The sequence below is a fragment of the Bombina bombina genome, chromosome 1, assembly GCF_027579735.1.
Source record: "Bombina bombina isolate aBomBom1 chromosome 1, aBomBom1.pri, whole genome shotgun sequence".
NCBI lineage: Eukaryota > Metazoa > Chordata > Amphibia > Anura > Bombinatoridae > Bombina > Bombina bombina.
In genome coordinates, this window is record NC_069499.1 from 1,375,664,169 (window position 1) to 1,375,692,130 (window position 27,962).

A 27,962-nucleotide genomic window follows, 5' to 3' on the forward strand; every position below is an offset into this window, starting at 1 on the left:
AAGAATTTTAATACCCCAGCTGCTTAACATTATGCAAAAATTCTTTAAAATAATAAACCAATCAGGCCCCCTACACCTCAGACAGGCTGAGGTGCCTTACCGTAAAACGTACACACAATCTGGCTGCCAGAAGTCTCTAAAACGATCATATAGTAGATCTACACTGAAGAGACTGAAATTCAATGATGCCGCTACCCTCAGTGAATATCCGACAGCAGAGAGAAGTCACATGACCGGCAGAGGGAGGAAACTATGCAGCAAGTAAAAGGTGCGTGTTTCCCTCTGCCTACAACACCGTAGCTTAATTTACACAAACGCTCAAGCAGTCTGTCAGTTAGCCTGTTCTAGCTAAGCAAGCAAAGAAAACCAACCAAGTTTATACATAAATCCCTGTTTAAAACATAAGCCACACACATACTAATAAAGTATTTTAACAAAATTAGCCCAAAGAGGAAAAATGTCCCAATAAAGGAAAGATTAACCCCTAGTCTCAACATACATAATGTGCCTGCCCACTACCAAAGAAAACCCTGTATAAAGGATTTTAAAAATGTTCCCATCTACAGTAGATGATCTACTGCATATGGCATATTCTTCTGAAGTGCAAGTCTCCAAGACCTAGAAGACAAAAGCACTTACCTGCAGTCTAGCTGTCCGGCAGGAAGACAGCTCACAAGGCGTGAAACGACACATACTCCTTACAGAGACCTGTAGAAAAATAAAGAACAGAGTAACCAACTCTGGCTTTCTGTACCATGGGCAGCAATGTGCTAGGAAACAAAGCAAGGACTACCTCATAACTTCCTAACTGCTTAAAAGCCACCACTACTCTACTGAAGAGATTGACATGGACTCAGCTAAACCCAAATCCTTGCTTGCAGGGAAAAGAACCCATCAAAGGAATTAATATCTTCAGACACCAAACTTCAACTTCTCCATTGACAGAGGCAAAGAGAATGACTGGGGATTATGGGTAGGTGAGTGACACCTTTGCCTCCTCCTGCTGGCCAGGAGTGATATTCTCACTAGTAATTGAATGACGTTGTGGACTCTCCATATCTTAGGAAAGAAATAAAAATAAAAATAAATAAATAAATAAATATATATATATATATATATATATATATATACACATATATACATACATACAAGGGTGGAAAAATATCCCTATGGTTTACTAGTCAGGGGTTAAAAGTCACTAGCCCAAGAGAAAAAGTTACTAGTCCACTCAAAAGATAGGAAAAAGTCAAATTTCTAAGTTGTCCGCTGAAATTTCTAAGACGTCTAGGACTAGAGGACCACAGGAAATGTCAAGCCCTGTATGTATGTATATATGTATATATATACACACACATATAAGTGTCCACATTAAAGCTATTGAGTGTGTAAATGAGAGAATAATACTTACCAATTAACACTTATCTACCAGTAAATAACCAGTAGAAAGCCAAACCAGTACTGAAACATATCAGCAGAGGTTACTGAAAAGGAGTAAATTGTAGATCCATAGAAATAGGCAAAAGAGAATTCCCTGCAACCAATAATGGAGGGTCTGTAACAGATCTCCCATGAGGCGAACAACGAGTCACAAACCATACCCCATATACATCCCTCTGTGAGGGGAAACCAGGCCTCAATATAGACTGAGAAACCCACTCTCTAAAGAATCAAATGCACATCTTCATATACCATTATACATTGATCAAGAGCTTTATAAAACCCCTCCCACCTCACAATTACCTCAGTCTGGCTTTGCCTCCACTGGAGATGGTCGAAGAATGTATAATGTTATAATCAAAATTTAAATTGTGTAATTTTTGTAAAAGTCAATTAAATTAGTTTTTTCTGATTTCTGTATTTTAAATAATTTATTTACTGTTTTTTCTTTTTTTTTGTGTGTGAAGTTTTGATTTTAAAAAATAAATAAATAAAATGCAGCCTGTAGTGTGTAGGGAGAGACAATTTATTCTGTAAATTTAGAGTCTCTGTACATAGAAACTTTTGCCTAGGCGGTTTAGCTCTTCCTGATATTGCTTCTGTTCATCCTGCAGGAGCTTTTGCAGAGCCGCTCTGCGAACCTACAAAACAAGCACAGCAGCTGAAGGCTTAAAGGAGACAGTGTACTCCAGAATTATTATTGTTTAACAAGACAGATAATCTTTATTTCCCAATTTTGCATAAGCGACACTAAACAAATGCTAGATAGGATGATGCATTCAAATAAAAGATTAGTCTGAGAATAATGTTTCATTAGTTGTTTAAATATTGACAACATAAGTGTAAAGTTTTAGTGTCTATGGGGTCAATTTATTAAATGCCGGACGGACAAGATTCAGTGTTGCGAATCATGTCTGCCCGGCATCGCTAAATGTCGACAACATCTGCTGTCTGCATTTAACATTGCACAAGCATTTCTTGTGAAATGCTTGTGTTATACCGCCCCTGCACATTCACTGCCAATCGGCCACTAGCAGGGGGTGTCAATCATTCTGAACCGGAAACTACGGGTGTAGAAATCAGCATCCGCTGCTTATTAAATCTACCCCTTTAAAACAATGAGGGCGGCCATGTTGTAACTTATGTTACTTTCTCTGCTGTGGCCAATTAGGGACACTTATAAATAGGTCACTTGTGTGTGCAGCCAATGGCTGTGTGGAATGTAACAGTGTTCTGCACTTCCATTTCTGACAGGAACTAAAAATCTCACAATTTCAGAATGGAATTACAGGAAAAAGGGACAAAATAAATAATGAAAGTATATTGCATAGTTTTATTTATTTATGTGATTTATCAGTTTATATTACCATCTCAAAGTTTTTAATGTCCCTTTAATACACTTTTTACTCGTGTGATTACCTTGTACCTAAGCCTCTGCAGACTGCACCCTTATCTCATTTCTTTTGACAGACTTGCATTTTATCCAATCAGTGCTGACTCATAGGTAACGCCACGGGCATGAGCACAATGTTATCTATATAGCACACACAAACTAGCGCTGTCTAGCTGTGAAAAACTGTACAAATGCACTGAGATAAGAGGCGACCTTCAAGAGCTTAGAAATTAGCATATGAACCTACCTAGATTTAGCTTTCAACAAAGAATACCAAGAGTACAAAGCAAATTTGATGACAAAAGTAAATTGGAAAGTTGTTTAAAATTGCATGCCCTATCTGAATCTTTAAAATAAAATTTTTACTAGACTGTCCCTTAAAGCATCACACCAGTGTTTTATCAATACAGTCTCTATACCTGTTTTGAGTTACCATTTGATACATACAATATGATAAAATATGCTTTGTTAACCTATATGCACATTAATCTGTACTAATATGTATTCCATTTATCCAGTTTTTCTTAAATTTCATTTTGCATAGAACAAACTGCTGGTATAATTACATGGATATTTTTTCTGTTAACCCCTTAAAGACCAGCGACATACCCTGTACGACGCTCGTGGTTATGCCCTTAAGGACCTGTACGACGCTGCTGTCATGGGCCTCTCTCTGCCACAATCTCGATCTTTGGCCATGAGTGTGGCAGTGCAGAAATAGGCGGGCAGAGTTACCAATGCAGAGAGGGCCACTTTGCTGCCCTCTGTGCATCGGCAGTGGTGGTGCCGATCAATGATGGGTGGGAGGGTAAGGAGGGAGGCCCATCGCTGGAGGGGGGCGGAAGTGGGTGGGACTGCTACACTACGAAAAAAAATTGATTACAGGTCAGTGAGTGGGAAGGAGGGAGGGGAGGAGGGGAGGAGGGAGAGAGGCTCCTTTAGTGGAAAGGGGATAAGAGGATGGAAAAGCAATCTGGAAGGGGGAGGGGGGAGGGTAATGAGGGGGGGGTCACCAATATAACAGAAAAAAATGTTGTTGTTGTTTTTTAAATAAATAAAAAATATAGCAAACTGGGTACTGGCAGCTGCCAGTACCTAAGATGGCGGCTAATAGGTAGAGGGGGGAGGTTTAGAGAGCTGTTTGGGGGGGGATCAGGGAGGTTGGGGGATCCTACACTGCAGAAAATATAAAAAAAATATAAAAAAAAAACAAACTAATAATTTCATACGGGCAGACTTTCTGCCAGTACTTAAGATGGGGGTGACCATTCGGGGGGTGGGGGAGGGAAGAGAGACATTTGAGAGGGGTCACGTAGGGATCGGGGGGTGGGAAGTTTCAGGTGGGAGGGTATTGTGGGAGGGTAATGTCTACACTATAACTAAAATTAACCTTACAAGCTACCAGATTAACCCCTTCGCTCCTGAGAATAATAAACGTGTGGTGCGCAGCTGCAATTAGCGGCTTTCTAATTACTAAAAAAAAATGGCAAAGCCATATATGTCTGCTATTTATGAATAAAGGGGATTCCAGATAAGCTTTTACAGCCATTTGTGTCATCATGATTGCACAAGCTGTTTGTAAATAATTTTAGTGAGAAACCTAAACTTTGTGAAAAAGCTAACGATTTTTTAAATTTGATCGCATTTGGCGGTGAAATGGTGGCATGAAATATACCAAAATGGGCCTAGATCAATACTTTGGGTTGTCTACTAAAAATATATATATAGTTTTGATAGGTAAATATAAAGAAGGCTCTATTTCTGTTTAAATGTAGTGATGGCAAAAATGCTAAACATACTCTTTTGGGGGAAGTTTTAGTCTGAAATGTCTGGTCCTTAAGGGGTTAAAATAATTTTGAGACTCTTAAAGGGAAGACAGACTGCATACAATTTTAAACAATTTTCCAATTTAGTTATCTATTTTGCTTAGTTTCCTTGGTATCCTTTGTTGAAAAGCATACCTAGGTAGGCTCAGACGCTGGGAGCTAGCTGCTGATTACTGACTTCACATATATGCCTCTTCTTATTGGCTTACCAATGTGTTCAGCTAGCTCCCTGCTCCTTGAAACAAAGGATAGCAAGAGAATGCAGCAAAACTGATAATAGAAGTAAAGTAGAAAGTTTTTTTTACAAATGTATGCTCTATCTGAATCATGAAAGAAATAATTGGGGTTTTATGTCCCTTTAATTCACTCTCGGCTAGACTACGAGTTTTGCGGTAAGAGCGGTGCGGTACTAACTTGCAAGTTATTGTCACCGCTCACTTCCCTACAGCGCTGGTATTACAGGTTTTCATAAACCCGGCGTTAACAGGCAAGAAGTGAGCTTAGAGCAAAAATCTGCTCCATACCGCACTCCAAAACCAGCGCTGCTGAAAGCTGCAGTGAACTGGTTATACGTGCTCGTGCACGATTTCCCCATAGACATCAATGAGGAGAAACGGCAGAAAAAAAGTCTAACACCTGCAAAAATGCAGCGTAAAGCTCCGTAACACAGATCCATTGATTCCTATGGGGAAACAAAATGTATGTTTACACCTAACACCCTAACATGAACCCCGAGTCTAAACACCCCTAATATTACACTTATTAACCCCTAATCTGCCGCCCTGACATTGCCAACACCTGTATTATACTTATTAACCCCTAATCTGCTACTCCCGACATCGCCGCCACTATAATAAACATATTAAGCCCTAAACCCCCGCACTCCCGCATCGCCAACACTACTTAAATATTATTAACCCCTAATCTGCCACCCCTAACATCGCCGCCACCTACCTTCATTTATTAACCCCTAATCTGCTGCCCCCAATGCCGCCTCCACTATACTAAATTTATTAACCCCTAAACCTAAGTCTAACCCTAACACCCCCTAACTTAAATATAATTAAAATAAATCTAAATAAAAATTGCTATCATTACCTAAATAATTACTATTTAAAACTAAATACCTATAAAATAATCCCTAAGCTAGCTACAATATAACTAATATAATATAACATTGTAGCTAGCTTAGGGTTTATTTTTATTTTACAGGCAAGTTTGTATTTATTTTAACTAGGTAGACTAGTTAGTAAATAGTTATTAACTATTTACTAACTACCTAGCTAAAATAAATACAAATTTACCTGTAAAATAAAACCTAACCTGTTTTACACTAACACCTAACCTTACACTACAATTAAATAAATTACCTAAATTAAATACAATTACCTAAATTACAAAACCCCCCCCACTAAATTACACAAAATAAAAAAAGACATTATCAGATATTTAAACTAATTACACCTAATCTAATAGCCCTATCAAAATAAAAAAGCCCCCCCAAAATAAAAAAACCCTAGCCTAAAGTAAACTACCAATAGCCCTTAAAAGGGCCTTTTGCGGGGCATTGCCCCAAAGAAATCAGCTCTTTTACCTGTAAAAAAAATAGAAACCCCCCAACAGTAAAATCCACCACCCACACAACCAACCCCCCAAATAAAATCCTAACTAAAAAAACCTAAGCTCCCCATTGCCCTGAAAAGGGCATTTGGATGGGCATTGCCCTTAAAAGTACATTTAGCTCTTTTTCAATTGCCCAAACCCTAATCTAAAACTAAAACCCACCCAATAAACCCTTAATAAAACCTAACACTAACCCCCGAAGATCCACTTACAGTTTTGAAGATCGGACATCCATCCTCAACGAAGCCAGGAGAAGTCCTCAGCGAAGCGGCAAGAAGTCCTCAACGAAGCCAGGAGAAGTCTTCATCCAAGCCGCCAGAAATGGTCCTCCAGACAGGCAAAAGTTTTCATCCAGACGGCATCTTCTATCTTCATCCATCCGGCGCGGGTCCATCTTCAAGACATCCGGCGTGGAGCATCCTCTTCAATCGAAGTCTTCTTCCCGAATGAAGGTTCCTTTAAGTGATGTCATCCAAGATGGCGTCCCTTGAATTCCGATTGGCTGATAGAATTCAGCCAATTGGAATCAAAGGTGAAAAATCCTATTGGCTGATGCAATCAGCCAATAGGACTGAGCTTCAATACTATAGGCTGATCCAATCAGCCAATAGGATTGAGCTCGCATTCTATTGGCTGATTGGAACAGCCAATAGAATTGAAGGTCAATCCTATTGGCTGATTGCATCAGCCAATAGGATTTTTTCACCTTTAATTCCGATTGGCTGATAGAATTCTAGCAGATTAGAGGTTAATAATATTTTACTAGTGTTTGCGATGCGGGAGTGCAGCGGGTTAGGGGTTAATATGTTTACTATAGTGGCGGCGATGTCGGGAGCGGCAGATTATGGGTTAATAATTTTAGTGTTTGCGATGCAGGAGAGCCTCGGTTTAGGGGTTAATAGGTAGTTTATGGGTGTTAGTGTACTTTTTAACACTTTAGTTATGAGTTTTATGCTACAGCTTTGTAGCGTAAAACTCATAACTACTGACTTTAGATTGCGTTACGAATCTTGCGGGATAGGCTGTACCGCTCACTTTTTGGCCTCCCAGAAAAAGCTTGTAATATCGGCGCTATGGAAGCCCCATTGAAAAAGACTTTATGCAAATTGAATAAGTTAATTTCCGTTAAGGCCAAAAAAGTGTGCGGTGCCTCTAAACCTGCAAGACTCATAATACCAGGGGTAGTGAAAAAGCAGCGTTATGAGCCTTAACGCTGCTTTTTCACTCATACCGCAAAACTCGTAATCTAGTCGTCTGTCTCTCAATCTACACTGTTTAGCAAGAAGACACTTACTGTAACAAATGCCAATAGATGATTGCTGTTTGCCATGCAGTAACTAATTCTAGGGACTGACTAGCACATGCTACAGGTTATGTGGAAGAAAAATGGTAGTCCTGACAATGTTCTCGATAAGTTCCTGGACGTTCTGGGGACCCTTAGCCTATATGTTATATTTAAAGGGATATTAAATAGTATGATATAGTATTATAAAATGTTTAATTATTAGGAGACCTTGACATGAGATTGTGCCTTTCTGGCTGGGTTTTATAGGGGACAATGCATTTCAAAGTGCTTGCACCTACATTTTTTAACTTATAGTAATGAAGGTGCATTCCATTTTACAAGTTCAATAATGTAGACACAAACACTTTAAAACCAAGTCATTTATGGTGACACATCTGCTATAAAACATTATAAAATATTATAGCTTCTTTCTATAGAAATTTGAAAATATAAAAATACTGATGCTCTTAGGCTGAGAATAGATTAATTAAGAAATTTCCTCATGTAAGAAGAGGTGCCGACCCTTTAAATAGTATTTGTATACAGAAAAAAGAGAGAGAGAGAGTGAAAACAATCCTTTATAGGGATTCACCCAGATAGAGACAGGGAATTCAGCCCGCTTTTTAAATTTTAAACCAATTCTGTTTATATTTTATTGGTCATTAGTGCACACATACTAAAAACTTGTTGTTACACATATATTGTACTATCTAAAAACATAATTTATGTAAGAACTTACCTGATAAATTCATTTCTTTCATATTAGCAAGAGTCCATGAGCTAGTGACGTATGGGATATACAATCCTACCAGGAGGGGCAAAGTTTCCCAAACCTCAAAATGCCTATAAATACACCCCTCACCACACCCACAACTCAGTTTAATGAATAGCCAAGAAGTGGGGTGATAAGAAAAAAGTGCGAAAGCATAAAAAACAAGGAATTGGAATAATTGTGCTTTATACAAAAAAATCATAACCACCACAAAAAAAGGGTGGGCCTCATGGACTCTTGCTAATATGAAAGAAATGAATTTATCAGGTAAGTTCTTACATAAATTATGTTTTCTTTCATGTAATTAGCAAGAGTCCATGAGCTAGTGACGTATGGGATAATGACTACCCAAGATGTGGATCTTCCACGCAAGAGTCACTAGAGAGGGAGGGATAAAATAAAGACAGCCAATTCTGCTGAAAAATAATCCACACCCAAAATAAAGTTTAAATCTTATAAGAAAACTGAAATTATAAGCAGAAGAATCAAACTGAAACAGCTGCCTGAAGTATTTTTCTACCAAAAACTGCTTCAGAAGAAGAATACACATCAAAATGGTAGAATTTAGTAAAAGTATGCAAAGAAGACCAAGTTTCTGCTTTGCAAATCTGATCAATCGAAGCTTCATTCCTAAACGCCCAGGAAGTAGAAACTGACCTAGTAGAATGAGCTGTAATCCTTTGAGGTGGAGATTTACCCGACTCAACATAAGCATGATGAATTAAAGATTTCAACCAAGATGCCAAAGAAATGGCAGAGGCCTTCTGACCTTTCCTAGAACCGGAAAAGATAACAAATAGACTAAAAGTCTTTCGGAAATTCTTAGTATTAGGACATAATGAAGGAACCACAATTTCTCTACTAATGTTGTTAGAATTCACAACCTTAGGTAAAAATTGAAAAGAAGTTCGCAACACCGCCTTATCCTGATGGAAAATCAGAAAAGGAGATTCACAAGAAAGAGCAGATAATTCAGAAACTCTTCTAGCAGAAGAGATGGCCAAAAGAAAACAAAACTTTCCAAGAAAGTAATTTAATGTCCAGTGAATGCATAGGTTCAAACGGAAGAGCTTGAAGAGCCCCCAGAACCAAATTCAAACTCCAAGGAGGAGAAATTGACTTAATAACAGGTTTTATGCGAACCAAAGCTTGTACAAAACAATGAATATCAGGAAGAATAGCAAACCTTCTGTGAAAAAGAACAGAAAGAGCAGAGATTTGTCCTTTCAAGGAACTTGCAGACAAACCTTTATCCAAACCATCCTGAAGAAACTGAAAAATTCTCGGAATTCTAAAAGAATGCCAGGAAAAATGATGAGAAAGACACCAAGAAATGTAAGTCTTCCAGACTCGATAATATATCTTCCTAGATACAGATCTACGAGCCTGTAACATAGCATTAATCACAGAGTCAGAGAAACCTCTTTGACTAAGAATCAAGCGTTCAATCTCCATACCTTTAAATTTAAGGATTTGAGATCCTGATGGTAAAAAAGGACCTTGTGACAGAAGGTCTGGTCTTAACGGAAGAGTCCACGGTTGGCAAGAAGCCATGCGGACAAGATCCGTATACCAAAACCTGTGAGACCATGCTGGAGCCACCAGCAGAAAAAACGAGCATTCCTTCAGAATCTTCGAGATTACTCTTGGAAGAAGAACTAGAGGCAGAAAGATATAGGCAGGATGATACTTCCAAGGAAGTGACAATGCATCCACTGCTTCCGCCTGAGGATCCCTGGATCTGGACAGATACCTGGGAAGTTTCTTGTTTAGATGAGAAGCCATCAGATCTATTTCTGGAAGTCCCCACAATTGAACAATCTGAAGAAACACCTCTGGGTGAAGAGACCACTCGCCCGGATGTAACGTTTGGCGACTGAGATAATCCGCTTTCCAATTGTCAATACCTGGGATATGAACCGCAGAGATTAGACAGGAGCTGGATTCCGCCCATACCAGTATTCGAGATACTTCTTTCATAGCCAGAGGACTGAGAGTCCCTCCTTGATGATTGATATATGCCACAGTTGTGACATTGTCTGTCTGAAAACAAATGAACGATTCTTTCTTTAGAAGAGGCCATGACTGAAGAGCTTCTGAAAATTGCATGGAGTTCCAAAATATTGATTGGTAATCTCACCTCCTGAGATTTCCCAAACCCCTTGTGCTGTCAGAAACCCCCATACAGCTCCCCAACCTGTCAGACTTGCATCTGTTGAGATCACAGTCCAGGTTGGAAGAAAAAAAGAAGCCCCCTGAACTATACGATGGTGGTCTGTACCACGTCAGAGGGTGTCGAACAATCAGTTTTAAAGATATTAAATGAGATATCTTTGTATAATCCCGGCACCACTGGTTCAGCATACAGAGCTGAAGAGGTCGCATGTGAAAATGAGCAAAGGGGAACACGTCCAATGCAGCAGTCATAAGAACCTAGAATTTCCATGCATAAGGCTACCGAAGGGAATGATTGAGACTGAAGGTTTCGATAAGCTGAAACCAATTTCAGACGTCTCCTGTCCAACAGAGACAGAGTCATGGACACTGAATCTATCCGGAAATCTAAAAAAGGTTACTCTTGTCTGAGAAATCAACAAACTTTTTGGTTAATTGATCCTCCAACCATGTTCTTGAAGAAACAACACTCATAAAAAGCTGGAAAGGATCTTTCCATTGAAAATGAGCAAAGGGAATTGAATCCAATGCTGTTAAAACTTCTATGCATATATAGCAACTGAAGGAAATAATAGAGACTAAAGGTACCGACAGACGGAACCCAATACAAATTGTCCCTTGTCTGATAGAGACAAAGATAGTGACATAAACCATCTGGAAACCTGAAAAAGGTGACCATTGCGTGAGGAATCAAGAGCTTTTGAAAAAAGATCCTCTAACTATGTCCTGAAGAGCAAGTGAAACATATGAGAATCCGCATCCTCAGGAAATAATCTGAATGAAAACAGAAAAATGAAGAATATGCATTTATTGTATCTAAAGAAAACAAAAAATGCTATCAATGACCACAAAAAGGCAGAATAGTTTGAATAAAACTCCAAAACCCAGTTCCTAGAAAAGGAACTGGAATAAAAACCCCAGAAGATTCCAGGTCTGAGCAGCGCTTGAACCCCATGGGTACCCAGCCATGCTTCAACAGTATCCAAAATATATAGGACAGAAACACACTGAAAGAAAGTGTTAGCCTTACTGGAATAAAATCAAAGAAATTTGGACAAAATAGAACCAAATAAATTTCAAAGAAGTCTTAACCTGCCCCTTACCAGCCAAGCTGGAATACGGCACGTGCATCGCAACATTAGGGAGCTAATTTCGAACCCCAATTAAAAACATGTTACTTGGGAAAGAACTCAGGATTCGTTCCTTAATAAGAACAACCAAACTAGTATAAGCTTAAAGTTTTAGTCTTAGAACTCAATCTTGAAGCCCATAGTAACAGTTAAGAATTGAATCCAATTATAATTGATTATCTTAGAACAAAAGAAATATGGATTTTCTTTTTTTTTTTTTTTTAATCACAGAATTCTTCTAGCTAAAATAGCTAAAGACATAGATTAACCCTCATTTGCGAATATATTCAATAAAATGAAGACACAAATGAAATCATTAGCATGATAGTCCAGTTTAAAGGACCAGTCAAAACAGAGGACTTGCAAAATGCAAAACAACAAGACAAATGCAGCGGCACCTAGTCTAGTAAATGTTGTCCCTTAACAATGCTAAAATAAATCATGATCTGATACTTGATCTTAAAGTAAACAGAAAAAATGAAGCAATTGCAATATCACAGGACCAAGAAAAGTACCTGAAACTAAATAATTTTCCAAAAATAAGATACAACTATATAAAGGAAAATAAATACTATTTTGCTATAAAAAACAATAGCATAATTAGTAGGAGTAGAGATAGCTCCAATAAATTGGAGAACCCTCCAAATTGAATTTAACTGCTGACAAAGAATATAGTTTAAAAATAAAAGAAAATTCTCAGCCTATTCCATTCCCTAGTATGGGGAATTGGAAAGAAAACCTCTGAAATCACAGAAGAATAAAAAGGCAGAAATAGTGTCAGCTAGTCTTAAAGAACTAGTTACCTTAATATCCAAAATAATCAACACCTCTTCAACAAATGTACTTTAATAATAAAAAAAATTATATAAAAAAGTAGATTTGTTAGTGTCAATATCTGATGAAGAGAATTTCTGAAAGAGAAAAAAACATCATCAGAGAAGGATAAATCAGTATGTTGTTGTTCATTTGAAACTTCAATAATTAAAAAAGAAGTGAAAAAGACCTAAAAATCGTATTAGAAGGCACGAAGTCAGACATAGCCTTAATCAGAAAAAATATTTCTTATAAATCTTATAAACATTTCTTGCACTTAAGAATGGAAATGTATAAAGCATAAATACTAATGGAATCCGCATGTAAAAGTTTATCATAATAACTTATTACAAACCATAGCTAAAGATAAACATTTATAACATTTAAAATAAATGAACTTAGCTTTGGTAGAACTGAAACTCAGTTAAGCATTTTTCCAGAAGTGGCTTCTGACTCAGGGACAAACGGAGACATCTTGCAATATGTAATAGAAAAAACAACATATAAAACAAAATTGATCAAATTCCTTAAATGACAGTTTCAGGAATGGGAAAAAATGCCAGTGAACAAGCTTCTAGCAACCAGAAGCAATAAATAATGAAAACTTAAATAATGTGGAGACAATAGTGACGCCCATATTTTTTAGCGCCAAAAAAGACGCCCACAATATTTGGCGCCTAAATGCTTTTGGCGCCAAAAATGACGCCACATCCGGAATGCCGACACTTTTGGCGCAAAAAAAGTAAAAAAAATGACGCAACTTCCGGCGACACGTATGACGCCGGAAACAGAAAAAAAATTTTGCGCCAAAAAAGTCTGCGCCAAGAATGACGCAATAAAATGAAGCATTTTCAGCCCCCGCGAGCCTAATAGCCCACAGGGAAAAAGTCAAATTTTAAGGTAAGAAAAAAATTGATTAATTCATATGCATTATCCCAAATATGAAACTGACTGTCTGAAATAAGGAATGTTGAACATCCTGAGTCAAGGCAAATAAATGTTTGAACACATATATTTAGAACTTTATATAAAAGTGCCCAACCATAGCTTAGAGTGTCACAGAAAATAAGACTTACTTACCCCAGGACACTCATCTACAAGTAGTAGAAAGCCAAACCAGTACTGAAACGAGAATCAGTAGAGGTAATGGTATATATAAGAGTATATCGTCGATCTGAAAAGGGAGGTAAGAGATGAATCTCTACGACCGATAACAGAGAACCTATGAAATAGACCCCGTAGAAGGAGATCATTGAATTCAAATAGGCAATACTCTCCTCACATCCCTCTGACATTCACTGCACGCTGAGAGGAAAACCGGGCTCCAACCTGCTGTGGAGCGCATATCAACGTAGAATCTAGCACAAACTAACTTCACCACCTCCATAGGAGGCAAAGTTTGTAAAACTGATTTGTGGGTGTGGTGAGGGGTGTATTTATAGGCATTTTGAGGTTTGGGAAACTTTGCCCCTCCTGGTAGGAATGTATATCCCATACGTCGCTAGCTCATTGACTCTTGCTAATTACATGAAAGAAAAACATATGCATAGGAATCACTAACTAGGTATCCTGTCTAGGTACAAATTAGTTCATACAATCAGTATGCAATTCTGGTACACAGTCCTTTTAGTAGCTAGGGATTAGTATGTCCAAAAAGCAAGCCTCCAAAAGTGCATGCAGAAATAAGCTAATTTAAGCAAAGTTTTTTTGTTAGCATTCCATGCATATAGCACAAGTAGTCAGCTTATGACTTAATATCAAGCAAGTATTGGTGTAAAGCTTTACAAACGTAAGAAGCAGCGGACAGTCGCTTGATACAGTTGCAACTGAAATAAGATACAGAGACTTACGTGTGTGCTGGTAGAAAGTCAGCATGAGCTTCCCGCCCTGACGAAGCCCAAACTTTCATGCAAAGCATTATGGGTGAAACGTGCAAAGGCAATCCTTGAATCACTTTCAAGACCCTGTCTGAGGAGCAGTGTGTGCCGGGTGACTAACCCGCAGCAAGCCTGGAGTGCGGCCTGTGCAGTGGCATATACGCTGTGAGGTAAATTCTTAAAAAATACAGCTAACAGAGATACTGGAGCTGGGACGAAGCGAAATTGCAATTCCTTGGTGGTGTCACAATTGGAAGACGTGGCGGGTGCCGTGACGGATTGTTTGGAGAGCATACCCTAAAACGAAGGTCAGAAGGGAAGGGTTTTTCCATCTATCTGAACCAAAAGTTGCGCAAAGGTAAAACCTGTATCTTGATCCTAGACATGCTTCCTGACAAAACATCCACAAACAGAGGAATAAGGCTATATGTAATCTCATGCTGACTTTGTACCTGCACACACGTAAGTCTCTGAATCTTATTTCAGTTGCAACTGTATCAATGGACTGTCCGCTGCTTCTTACGTTTGTAAAGCTTTACACCAATACTTGCTTGATATTAAGTCATAAGCTGACTACTTGTGCTATATGCATGGACTGCTAACAAAAAAACTTTGCTTAAAGGGACACTGAACCCAATTTTTTCTTTTGTAATTCAGAAAGAGCATGCAATTTTAAGCAACTTTCTAATTTACTCCTATTATCAATTTTTCTTTGTTCTCTTGCTATCATTATTTGAAAAAGAAGGCATCTAAGCTTTTTTTGGTTTCAGTACTCTGGACAGCACTTTTTTATTGGTGGATGAATTTATCCACCAATCAGCAAGGACAACCCAGGTTGTTCACCAAAAATGGGCAGGCATCTAAACTTACATTCTTGCATTTCAAATAAAGATAACAAGAGAATGAAGAAAATTTGATAATAGGAGTAAATTAGAAAGTTGCTTAAAATGTCATGCTCTATCTGAATCATGAAAGAAAAATTTTGGGTACAGTGTGCCTTTAAATGAGATTATTTCTGCATGCACTTTTGGAGGCTTGCTTTTTGGACATACTAATCCCTAACTACTAAAAGGACTGTGTACCAGAATTGCATACTGATTGTATGAACTAATTTGTACCTAGACAGGATACCTAGTTAGTGATTCCTGTGTATATGTTTTTTAGATAGTACAATATATGTGTAACAACAAGTTTTTAGTATGTGTGCACTAATGACCAATAAAATATAACCAGAATTGGTTTAAAATTTAAAAAGCGTGCTGAATTCCCTGTCTCTATCTGGGTGAATTCTTATAAAGGATTGTTTTGACTCTCTATAGAAACCCATAGTTGCCATCATCTTGTTTTAAGAACATGCCAAAATGGAACAGGTCCTTTAACAAACAGTAGAAATAAATATTGTAAAAAACAATATTTGTGAAAGTGTACAAGTGATCATATAATGATAGAAAAATGGTGCCTGGTCTGACCATCATTCTAACATACAATAAGCATTCAGGTGATTTAGTAGTGGTGCGAATGGAAACTGATTGCAATAGGTTCCTTTGAAAGTTGTAATTGCTCTATCCTGTTTTAAAATTCAGTTATGAATCTGCCAGTTCTGTTAGTGCAAAACACGACAGTGCGAGTGTGACTTAGAATCAAATATTAAAATTCAAAATTAAAACACGCCATTTGTAGATGCTGGTGTCCTGGTGCAACTACTGAAATATGCCTATCATGCCAAAATACATATGGTTAATCAGATTCAGATTAGATTAATGTCACACATGTAAATGCATATTTTCCTTTCAAATTGAAAAAGGGGTTACTTGAATAGACCTTTACTGTAACCTTAAGAGGTGTGGATGGGCTTATTGGATCAGTACGTTTTGGGTAACCTCACAGTTTCTATTTCAAAAACTGGTACGTAACACACGAAAACATCTTTTCAGGAGCTTTTCTGTTGAAAAGGCATTAGTGGCGTTCTGTTTTCCTAGCTACTGGCACTTTACAATCCATACACAGTGAACTATTGGAAACACATTATGCACTTTCTACTTTCTAAACGAATAAAGCAAATCGTCTAAATGCATGATGGAAATATCTAGCTTTTACTGCCCCTTGAAGCTATCCATACTCACCATTACTAGTTCTTTGGCTGCCATCTTTATCTCCTGTTGCATCTTAGTGTGGTATTGTTTCTGGGTGTGGGCTGTTCTTACCCCAGCAGAGTCCTCTGTCCATTTACACAGCAGCTGTATACCCTGTTGGCTACACATGAAGAAGAGTCAGATTGCATCATGCAAGCATTGCCTGGGTTCCTGGCATAATTATTGCAAAGTGAAAACAGAATGAAAATAGAAACTGAACTCAAATCATTGCAAGTTAATATTTTTGTAACTTCTCAAGAACTGTGCAGTTACAGGGATACTAAACCCATTTTTTTTTCTTTCATGCTTCTGATAGAGCATGCATTTTAAGTGCCTTTCTAATTCAATCCTATTATCAATTTGTCTTCGTTCTCTTGCTATCTTTATTTAAAAGAGCAGAAATCTAAGCTTAGGAGCTGTCCAATTTTTTGTTTAGCACCCTGGGTAGCGCTTGCTGATTGGTAGCTACATTTTCAAAGGGAAATTACTGCATTGTATATATAAATATAATAGATACATTGTCAATTAGGGACCACATGCTGTTTTCTTAGATCTAAATGACCTAAACTTGGAATACTTCTCTATAAAAGGTTAAGTATCATCAAGTATGGGATACCACATTTAAATCCCGTAATCTCCACTTTGCCTTCAATACTTACTCTTATCCTTATTGATGACTCACTGCCTTCTAGTGATAGCTATAGAGTTAAAGGGTTTCCATCAATTAAAAAGACACTGAACCCAAAAAATTTCTGATTCAGACAGAGCATGCAATTTTAAGCAACTTTCTAATTTACTCCTATTATCAATGTTTCTTCATTCTCTTGCTATCTTTTTATAAAAAAGAAGGCATCTAAGCTTTTTTCTTGGTTCAGGACTCTGGACAGCAGTTTTTGATTGGTGGATGAATTTATCCACCAATCAGCAAGGACAACCTAGGTTGTTCACCAAAAATGGGCCGGCATCTAAACTTACATTCTTGCATTTCAAATAAAGATACCAAGAGAATAAAGAACATTTGATAATAGGAGTAAATTAGAAAATTGCTTAAAATTTCATGCTCTATCTGAATCACAAAAGAAAAAATTTGGGTTCAGTGTCCCTTTAATTAGGTGTTGCCTTTTTCATGTAGTACTTAAAGGGACAGTATACACTCATTTTCATATAACTGCATGTAATAGACACTACTATAAAGAATAAGATGCACAGATACTGATATAAAAATCCAGTATAAAACTGTTTAAAAACTTACTTAGAAGCTCTCAGTTTAGCTCTGTTGAAAAGGTAGCTGTAAAGCCCACTGCAAGTGAGAAATAAGAAACTCCCACCTCCCCCTTCTTTTGCATATGAAAAGACCCTTTACACAAACAGAAGCAAGCTGGAGAAGGTAGCTGACGGTATTCTCATAAAACTTTGGGGCTTGGTTAGGAGTCTGAAAATCAGAGCAATGTTATTTAAAAATCAGCAAAACTATACATTTTGTTTTAAAAAAACAACTTTATGGGCTATATAAATAGATCATCTACAAAACATTTATGCAAAGTGTATAATGTCCCTTTAATGGTGAAACTCTGAAACCAAAGACAGATTTAGTTCAAATATGGAAACAGCGTATTTACACATTGGTTTCAGTATTCCCAACTTCAACACATCTTCCTAACCTATCCGGATAAAAGTAATAATTATTATTAACTTCCCCCCCCCCCCCCACTCATCTACCTTCATATACCAAAGAATGGGAACGTGACCTGTTGCCCTTCCCCGTCAAGAGCAGAGCAGAATACTATTCTCCGATGCAGTGCTTAAGGCAGTGGCTTATTTAGGTTTTGTGCTGTCCTAGGCATTCAAAATTCTGCTGCCCCCCCAGGTTTTAGGCCTTTTTTGTCTCTAATATTTTTTGGTTAGGGTGTTACGTGACTGTTGTTCTCATGCCATTTCCAAAGTAAATGTTCACCAGGGCTTGCAAAACACTTGCATACACTTGTATGGGTTACATTTAATATTGTACTCTAATTTCGTTAATAATTTTGATATCTGACAGTTTTAATGTCTTTACTCCAACTGTACTATAAAAGAGAAATAGAGGCATATTTATCTAGCTCCGTATGGAGCTTGATGCCCCGTGTTTCTTGCGAGCCTTCAGACTCGCCAGAAACACAAGTTATGAAGCAGCGGTCTAAAGACCGCTGCTCCATAACCTGTCCGCCTGCTCTGAGGCGGCGGACAGACATCCCTGAAAAGCAACCCGATCCAATACGATCTGGTTGATTGACACCCCCCTGCTAGTGACCAATTGGCCGGGAATATGCAGGGGGTGGCATTGCACCAGCAGTTCACAAGAACTGCTGGTGCAATGATAAATGCCGACAGCATATGCTGTCGGCATTTATAAATGTGCAGCGGACATGATTCGCTATAGCGGATCATGTCTGTCCGCACCATGTTAAATTGACCCCATAGAATTCACAGAAAGTTGTTGAATGTATTAAAGCGACAAGAAACCCACATGTTTTCTGTCATGATTTAGAAAGGGCATGCAATTTTAAACAACTTTCCAATTTGCTTCTGTTATATAATTTGCTTTATTCTCGATATCCTTTGTTGAAAAGCATATCTGAGTAGGCTCAGTTGCTGCTGATTGGTGGCAGCACATAGATGCCTTGTGTGATTGGCTCACTCATGTGCATCACTTCTTCAACAAAGGATATCTAAAGAATGAAACAAATTAGATGATAGGAGTAAATTGGAATGTTGTTTAAAATTGTATTTTCTATCTGAAACATGAAAGAAACATTTTGGGTTTAATGTCCCTTTAAGCTAGACTGTGTGAATGAAGGTGGTTTGTATGAAGAATTGTGTTGTATCAAACTGTATCAAATTGCAAAATAAAGTGTGTTTTTTTCAGTAACTATTGTATAATTTTTTGATTTCCTACGTAAAATGTATAATTTCCTTAGTGTCCACTGTCCTTTATTGTCTTAAAAAAAGGTGGCATTCCCAGATAGAATAAACCAAACTGACTAAAAAAGATCTACAGATATTACCCAAATACATAATTTTTTAATACAATGGGGCATATTTATAAAAGTGCAAGCGGACATGATACGATGTAGCTTATCATGTCCGCTGCACATCGATAATTATCATTGCACAAGCAGTTGTGAACTGCTAGTGTAATGCTGCCCCCTGCAGACTTGCAGCCAATCGGCTGCTAGCAGAGGGTGTCAATCAACCCGATCGTATTCGATTGGGTTGATTTCTGTCCGCCGCCTCAGAGCAGGCAGATAAGTTATGGAGCAGAGGTCTTTAGACAAGCCTTTAGGAGCTTGATAATTCGGCCCCAATATATGTGTTGTGAGAATGTTATATGAGTTGTGAGACAAGGCTAGAGAAAGAGAGAGGGAGCAAGGCTAGAGAAAGAGAGAGGGAGCTATAGCCAGAGTGAGTTGGTGAGAGAGCCAAGTCAATCAAATAATGGCATAAGGAAAAAGAGGCAGTGATAGGGAGGAAGAAGAGAGGAGCATAATAGAGAAAAGGTAAGAAGGGTGGATTGATAGAGAAAGAGAAATGTAAGAAAAGAGGATAGAAGAGAGGTGTGAGGAAGAAAAGGGAGGGTGAATGTAAGTGTTTGTGAGTGAGTGAGTAGAGAGAAGAGTAAGAAACATGAGTAGAGAAGGGGGAGGGGTTGAAACATTCCTAATGGTGTAGGGCAAAAAAATAAAAAAATTGAAAATGATGAACGGAGCAGTAGGGCTCTTCCAATGTCTTGCAGTTACAGCATGAATTCAATTAAGCGCAAAGGGAGTTGGCACGTATGTCTATTTGTGTGGATGTTTTTAGGATATTTTGAATAGTTGAAGTCACTGCTAACCGTAAAACCACAATTTTGGGACAACTCCACCAAATATGGTGCATAGTACCCTATTCTCCACATCCCCTCCAACAATAGTTGAAGGCTTGGAGGTATATGCCTTAAAGTCTTGTTTGGGATAAGTACATCTCATAAGTATTTTTGCATTTATTGCAAGGATACTGTGAGGGTATGGTCTCGGCAAATGCCAAGAGTATCTTTTATCTCGGCGTCCCATGTGGAGGGACACTGAGACTCCAGCCTTTCTTCAGCTGCAGCTCGCTGCCTAGATCTAAAGGGGCCACATCTTAATTACAGGAACTCCCACCTGGAGGACCTACTGATTTATTGCCTTACCTACCTTATTCCTGGATCCAGAGACCAAGCATACTTACCTGATACCTGTGTATGCTCACCTTGTTCCAGTGACCAAGCATACTTACCTTGCGCCTGCGTATGCTCACCTGGTTCCTAAAAGCCAAGCAGACTAATCTGATTCCTGTGTATGCTCACCTTGTTCCTGAAGCTGTACCTACATGGTAATCTGTGACAGTCTCACCATACCGGTGACAGCTCTCCTCAAACCAGCTGTACCTATCTAGTATCCCATGACAGTTTCCCCAACAGTACCCACTGGGTATCCTGTGCCTTCTGAGAAACCTGTGTCTACCTTACCAGTGACAGCCTTCCTCAAACCAGCTGTATCTGCTGCACCTATCTGGTATCCTGTGACAGTTTCACCATCAGTACACACTGAATATTCTGTGTCTGCTGAGAAACCTGTGTTTGCTTACCTCTCTCTAGCTGTGTCTGCTGTATCTACCAGGTATTCTGTAACACCCTCACCCTTTACTGTTCAATTTAAGCACCAGTGTCTACTGGACTTCGTTCTTGCAAACTACTTAAAGTATTCTGAAACTTGTATTGGACTTTAGTGTTTGCATAGGCCTATGTTCAAACTTGCTGTTTCTGTGATCGTCAGTCTTAACCAACTGTTCTTTTGTTTATCAATCAGTAAAGCTTTCAAAAAGACTTTCATTGTTCTGTGTATCTGTTCCTGCATTCTGAGTTCCACACACCCTAACCTCCTCACAGATACTAAATGAAGTAGAAGATTGGGATGTGTATTTAAAGGGACAGTCAAGTAAAAAAAAAAAAACTTTCATGATTTAAATAGGGCATGTAATTTTAAACAACTTTCCAATTTACTTTTTTTTACCAATTTTGCTTTGTTCTCTTGGTATTCTTAGTTGAAAGCTAAACCTAGGAGGTTCATATGCTAATGTTGTAGACCTTGAAGGCCGCCTCTAATCTCAAAGCATATTGACAGTTTTTTACCACTAGAGGGCGTTAGTTCATGTGTTTCATATAGACAACATTGAGCTCAGGCACGTAAAGCTCCTAGGAGTGAGCACTGAATGGCTAAAAATGCAAGTCTGTCAAAAGAACTGAAATAAGGGAGCAGTTTGCAGAGGCTTAGATACAAGGTAATTACAGAGGTAGAACGTGTATTATTATAACTGTGTTGTTTTTGTAAAACTGGGGAATGGGTAATAAAGGGATTATCTACCTTTTTAAACAACACAAATTCTGGTGTTGACTTTCCCTTTAAATATTTGGAGCCACTCCTTATCCCCCAGTGAGGAGCCAGATTCTCTATCCCAATGTCCTACATAAGCTAGTGAATGGGGTGGATGTATAACCATAAACATTTCATATCCCTCTCGGATAGGTAACTCCTGGTGGGGATTCCCTCCCAACACTTTTTTTTTTTTAAAAGGTGTCAGTGGCTGTGGAAGATATCTAAGACACTTAGTGTATATTATTTCTTATTTCTCCCAGTGCCTGCTTCTGTTTAAAATTTCCGCTTTCTAGCAATATAAGGTATACCACATGTCCTGCAGGCTTTCCCAATGGGAAACTTGTTGTTAACCCACTGGCATTCAGCATTGAAAGAGGTTGGTAGGAGTGGTGAAGGCATAGTGGAGAGATAGTGGAGCATGATGCACAAATTGCCTATACCTTGAAAGTGCAAAGGGTTATAGAGTAAAGCAAGATATCCAGGGGCCTCTCCAGGCACATTACCAAAAAGAGGATTCCCAGGAAATCTCAAACCCTCATGTGGGCTTCCATAAAGATCTAAGCCTTAGTTTTCCCACCTGTGGGCCAGTCCAAAAGTGCATAATTTATTAGGAAGCCTTTACAGTAAAAAATGCTTGAAACAGGATTAATCCTTTATACTACATATATTAATGCTAAAATATCACAGTGAATCTCTTCCATTGGTGATATCATTTTGTTTGTCTAATGTGTTAATATATCTCATATAACGACACAAGAATTGCGTATAATTAGGCAAGACTTAAATTAATAATAATAAAAATTTACTAGAAGAGGGTGACTTCTTGTTTAAAACTCCTATATGCAGGACTAGTATATTCTGATGGAATGCTTAAATAACATGCAACTGTCAAGGTTAGATTGTAATAATTTGTACATATGCATATAAGCTAGTATTTTACACAGAGCTTTATTCATAAATCCTACATCATTTATATTTGGGTAACAGATACCTTTTAACCTAAATCCAGTCCTAACCCTAACAACTAACCAAAGGCATAAGCCCTGACAGTACGTTTTCAATGCCATTATCATAATTTCAACATCTGATGTGTTTAGAGTAGCAACATTTCAAAGTAACGCTATTATAGCGCACCAATGTTTTAACTATTAATGTGACAAGCCGCATTTTTACTTTTGTAACAATTTTATAGTATACCAGGAAGGAGTCTTGAAGACTCCAAGGATATTTCTTACTCCAAGTTGTAAAATGCTTTACATGGACCAAGAAAGACCCAAATATTATTGTAATTCATTCATTTTGATTGAATTATTTGGTTCTTAAAATAAACTAGAAATATAAAAAGAAAGTATTAATAGCCATACCGATGGTTATCCCGCACAGCAAGCTGAAGAAGTTCATTTTTCTGAAAGACAAGTTAATTGTGAGGTGAATGATAATGAAGAATTATTGCCTTTCACTCTGCTCTAAAACTGGTGATGTGCTGTCATATGAGCAATGTACTCACCTGGGCCCTGGATTTCAACTCTCTCTCTCTACTGGATGCCAACATAATTATCTACTGCCAATGGCTGGGGAGAATTCAGAGAAATTGTAATCTATTTTAGAACACCAACAAAAGTACACTTGTGATTAAATAAATGCAGTAAAGTATAAGGCAAATATACATTGAACAGACAAAAAGAAATATCAAGCATATATATATATATATATATATATATTATATATATATATATATATATATATATATATATATATATATATATATATATATATACTCGGCATATGTTAAAGGAAGGTTGCATATCCATGGTAACACTTTTAAAAAAATACTTTGTAAATACATAAAATGTATCCTCTAAATGTTCCCTGATCCTAGAAATGGTAATTAGAGTGGCATTTGAAATGAATTATTTTACCTATATAGTCATATACTGCAAGGTTCCGCTGGCTAGTGCCAAACTGAAAACATTTAGTTTTTCTGATTTGCATCGGTAAGCAGTATGACCAAAATAAAAAAGCGCATATCCATTCACAGAGTATTGTGCGTACTTGCAGTGACAATCATTACATGACATGCTGAGAGTAAGCACAATACTCAGTAAATGAAGTGGGTGAAATAGTAGACGATGAAGTAAAAAAACATGTTTAGCGGAAGATTGCAAGATATTTTTAGAAAGATAAAATAATGTTGACCAAGAGTGGAGACAAAGGGCATCCCCTAATACATAGCCATAAATAGGAAGTATGTTTATGTATTTTGAGACTTATTTTGATACAACATATTTTTAATTTAAAAGTTAACATGATTTCAAAGCCAATGTGCCTATAAAAAGTCCATTATGTAAATGATCCCTCATAATAGATTTATGCAGATTACTGACTTTATTAAACTCATGGGTTGCTGATTACCTATCAAGTCATTGTAAACACATTAAAGGGACAGTCAACACCATATGTTTTGTTATTTTAAAAGACAGATAATCCCTTAATTACCAATTCCCCAGTTTTGCATAACCAACACTGTTATAATTATACATGTTTTACCTCTGTAATTACCTTGCATCTAAGCCTAAGCAGACTGCCCCCTTATTTCTTTTATATATATCATTTTGTTTTAGGATTTAGACAGAGAATACAGTTTTAAACAACTTTTTAATTTATTTCTATTGCCAATTTGTCTTTACTCTCTTGATATCTTTTTTTTTTAAAAGCAGTGATGTAAGCTCAGGAGCCTGTCCAAGTCGTCTGGAGCACTATATGGCAGCAGTTTTGCAAGAATGTTATCCATTTACAAGAGGACTAGGTTGTAGCACTATTTCCTGCTCCAGATACCTACCTAGGTATATTTTCAACAAAGAATATCATGGGAATAAAGCACATTTGATAATAGAAGTAAATTGCAAACTTTTTTTTAAATGATATGCTCTGTCTGACTCACAAAATATTTTTTGGGGTTTTCATATCCCTTTAAGACAAGTACACTGTCTCTGTAAGCTGGGCAACCAATCCATATATCTAATCTAACTATATAAATCAAAAGCATTAATAAATTAATTAAAACAAAATCATGCAGTTTGTGTCATGATTAAATTGTGCATTCAGAAACATTCCCTTTAAGAAACAAAATGAATCTGCATCATAGACAATAGTATATAAGAAAATAAAATTATGCTTAGCAACATTATAGACCAAGTTTAAAATATCAAACACACTAGATGTTATGAATCCATGTTGCTATGGTTATAATTATGTGGGATATTTTTAGTTGTTAAATTCAAGTACAAGTGGAACATTATTGCCAACCCAGCTGTATTTTACCAGTAAAACCTGCAATCTAAGCTCTAGGCCAGTGTAGGTAACAGATTAAACCTAGAAATAAAACCCTGTTTTATCTGTATATTATGTTATGTCTTGTTTTTATTTCAAGAAAAGTGTCAACCCAAGGCTACCTATAAAAATTAAATTGATAACAGGGGTGCAGCATTATTGCAGTTCATTAGCATTTTATCATAGCTGACCACCGTGTGTATATATATATATATATATATATATATATACATACACACCTCACACGCACACATACAGACGTAATATATACATACAAATGTGTATGCGTACTCGTATGTCTAGAAACACACAAACAGTCTTACCTAAATCCCCTCTCCACGTGTTAAGTTCAGTCCTTTGTTAGAAGGCATAATGTTTATCTTTGTTACTATGGGAACAAACTGTCAACTGCCAATTACTAAGCAAATAGCTGCCGTTTTTTTTGTTTTTTTTTAAGATAAGCTTTATTGTAACTCTAAATCTGCACAATACACACATTATACAACAACAGTTTTTTTTCTATCAGCATGTGATGACCAGGATTGTATAGTTATGCTATTTATAAAAAAAACATTTCTGCAATATTCCTGAGAAGCACCCATATATATCATGGGGGCTCTAAAGGGGTTTTTTTATATTTAGTTTTTATGAATATCCACTAAAAATACAAAAGCCTACCCAGATTGAAAAGAACACATGGGTTGTATTAAAAGGGACACTGAACCCAATTTTTTTTCATTCGTGATTCAAATAGAACATGCAATTTTAAGCAATTTTCTAATTTACTCCTATTATCAAATTTTCTTCATTCTCTTGGTATCTTTATTTGAAATGCAAGAATGTAAGTTTAGATGCCGGCCCATTTTTGGTGAACAACCTGGGTTGTTCTTGCTGATTGGTGGATAAATTCACCCACCAATAAACAAGTGCTGTCCAGAGTACTGAACCAACAAAATAGCTTAGATGCCTTCTTTTTCAAATAAAGATAGCAAGAGAACAATTAAAATTGATAATAGGAGTAAATTAGAAAGTTGCTTAAAATTGCATGCTCTGAAAATTGCATGCTCTGGACACACCTGTTCCGGAGGAGGAGCTTAGCACAGGTGGCTGAGCAAGTACACTCCAGTCCCATAAGCTGCTGGTGGTTACCTACGCGCCAAGCCCTGAAAATTGGGGTAGCTGTTGGACAGCAGGATCTAACGCTGCCGGAACAAACTCAGTGGAACTTCACCCCACTGTGATAGTATCCCCTTAGCCTGGAAAGATCTGCAAGTAAAGCAAACCAAGTATATAAACTGCCATAAAGACCGCTTTCTTTTTCCCCCTCTCCCACGGTCAATGTGAGAGACGGGGTTATCTCAGTGAAAAAGGCTGCTGAACTTCGCCCGGAGAGACTACCTCTTCTTTTTACTTCCCCTCCGGGACTTACAAAAACTCTTTGCAACCGCCCCCTTACTTTTCTAGAAAGCACGAAGAACAGCGCATTCTGCATCGTGTCCTGAGAGGACCTCTGACTCTTTCCCTGAATCTTCCGACGGATCCGTGTACGGCTGGGTAACTGTCCTCCCCCACCGGTGCTGCATGGTAGGAGGTAAGTCCTGCGCCGACTTGATTGAGAGGCTGGAGGAACCCTCTGCTTTCTTCAATACTGCTGGGAAGCTGTCTACGGTTAATTGCTAGCCGGTGTCCTCCTCTCCCACCAGTGCTGCGTGAGAGGAGGCCGGCTCATCGCGGATTGAGTCAAGAGATGGTAAAGTTGTGAGGTTGCCGTGAGTGAGGGGGTGAGTACTATAAAGAATTCCCTCAGAGGTATTTTGTTTGTGTATTGCAGGGGAGGGGAAGGCTGCTAAACTGCAGTATTATCAAGGCAACAGAAGGGAGCCGGGACACAAGCTAAAGCGTTTGGGAAACTACACCTTATCACTAACATAACTATAAAATAAAGGAAGGGGAACAAGGAAGAAGGGGGAAAAAATATACAAAGCCCTCAACTAGAAAGCTTTATGTGGACACAAAATTGCTAATTCAAATTAGACACAAATGATAAAAGACACAATTTATGTTATTGTATCTTTTTTTTTCTTTAGTAAAAGGTTACAATGTCTTTGTTAGTAATGAGCAGGGATATGCAAGATAAAGGTGACTTTTTAGGAGTAGCACTGCGATTATAAGACTTGGGGAGATAGATTGTAACTCTCCTTAGTTAAAAAGGCTTGAATACCTATAACAGTTTGAAGTGTTTGTTTTCCAGAAACAACTGGCAAATGAGAGGTTAATTTTGTGCTAGCAGAAATTTCTATATCCGCTATATAAAGGTTAATTATTTTTATTTTCTTTCTTTCTTCTCAATACAATGTATATTGGGGATAATAGATTAATGTAATTCAGGGAAAATGTGCATTCCCACAAGATGTCTGGATAAAATAATGCACAAGGTTTCACCTAGGGGGGTAGTTATCAAGCCGTCAACCTCAAATACGCTGGAATTCCGCAGCGTATTTGTGACGAGGCTGATTCGCCTTAGTTATCAAGCCCAAGATACCGGCAAAAGTAGAATTTTGTGACGTAAGCTTCGATCCGCCGGACTCAGTCCGACACAGATCGATTCTTACGTCACTCCAGATGTTCCGCACACAAGTGCGGCACAATTTGACTACTTTTGCTAGTTATCAAAAAACTAGCAGGTACACTCGGCACTTTTACGGCCCAGCGTACCTGGAGGCGGCAGATCCCATAG

General features: G+C 37.8%; 1 protein-coding gene across 1 annotated transcript in view; it reads right to left on the bottom strand.

Annotated features, from left to right (window-relative positions):
* Positions 1-1,942: 1,942 nt before the first annotated feature.
* Positions 1,943-27,962, bottom strand: part of C1H1orf43 (chromosome 1 C1orf43 homolog) — an 86,094-nt gene continuing 60,074 nt past the window's right edge. The window contains exons 6-9 of the transcript XR_008401034.1: positions 23,403-23,466; positions 23,260-23,300; positions 16,455-16,584; positions 1,943-2,078 (exon numbers count right to left, since the gene is read on the bottom strand). The gene's annotated coding sequence lies outside the window, so the exon portion shown is untranslated. The remainder of the gene's footprint in view (positions 2,079-16,454; positions 16,585-23,259; positions 23,301-23,402; positions 23,467-27,962) is intronic.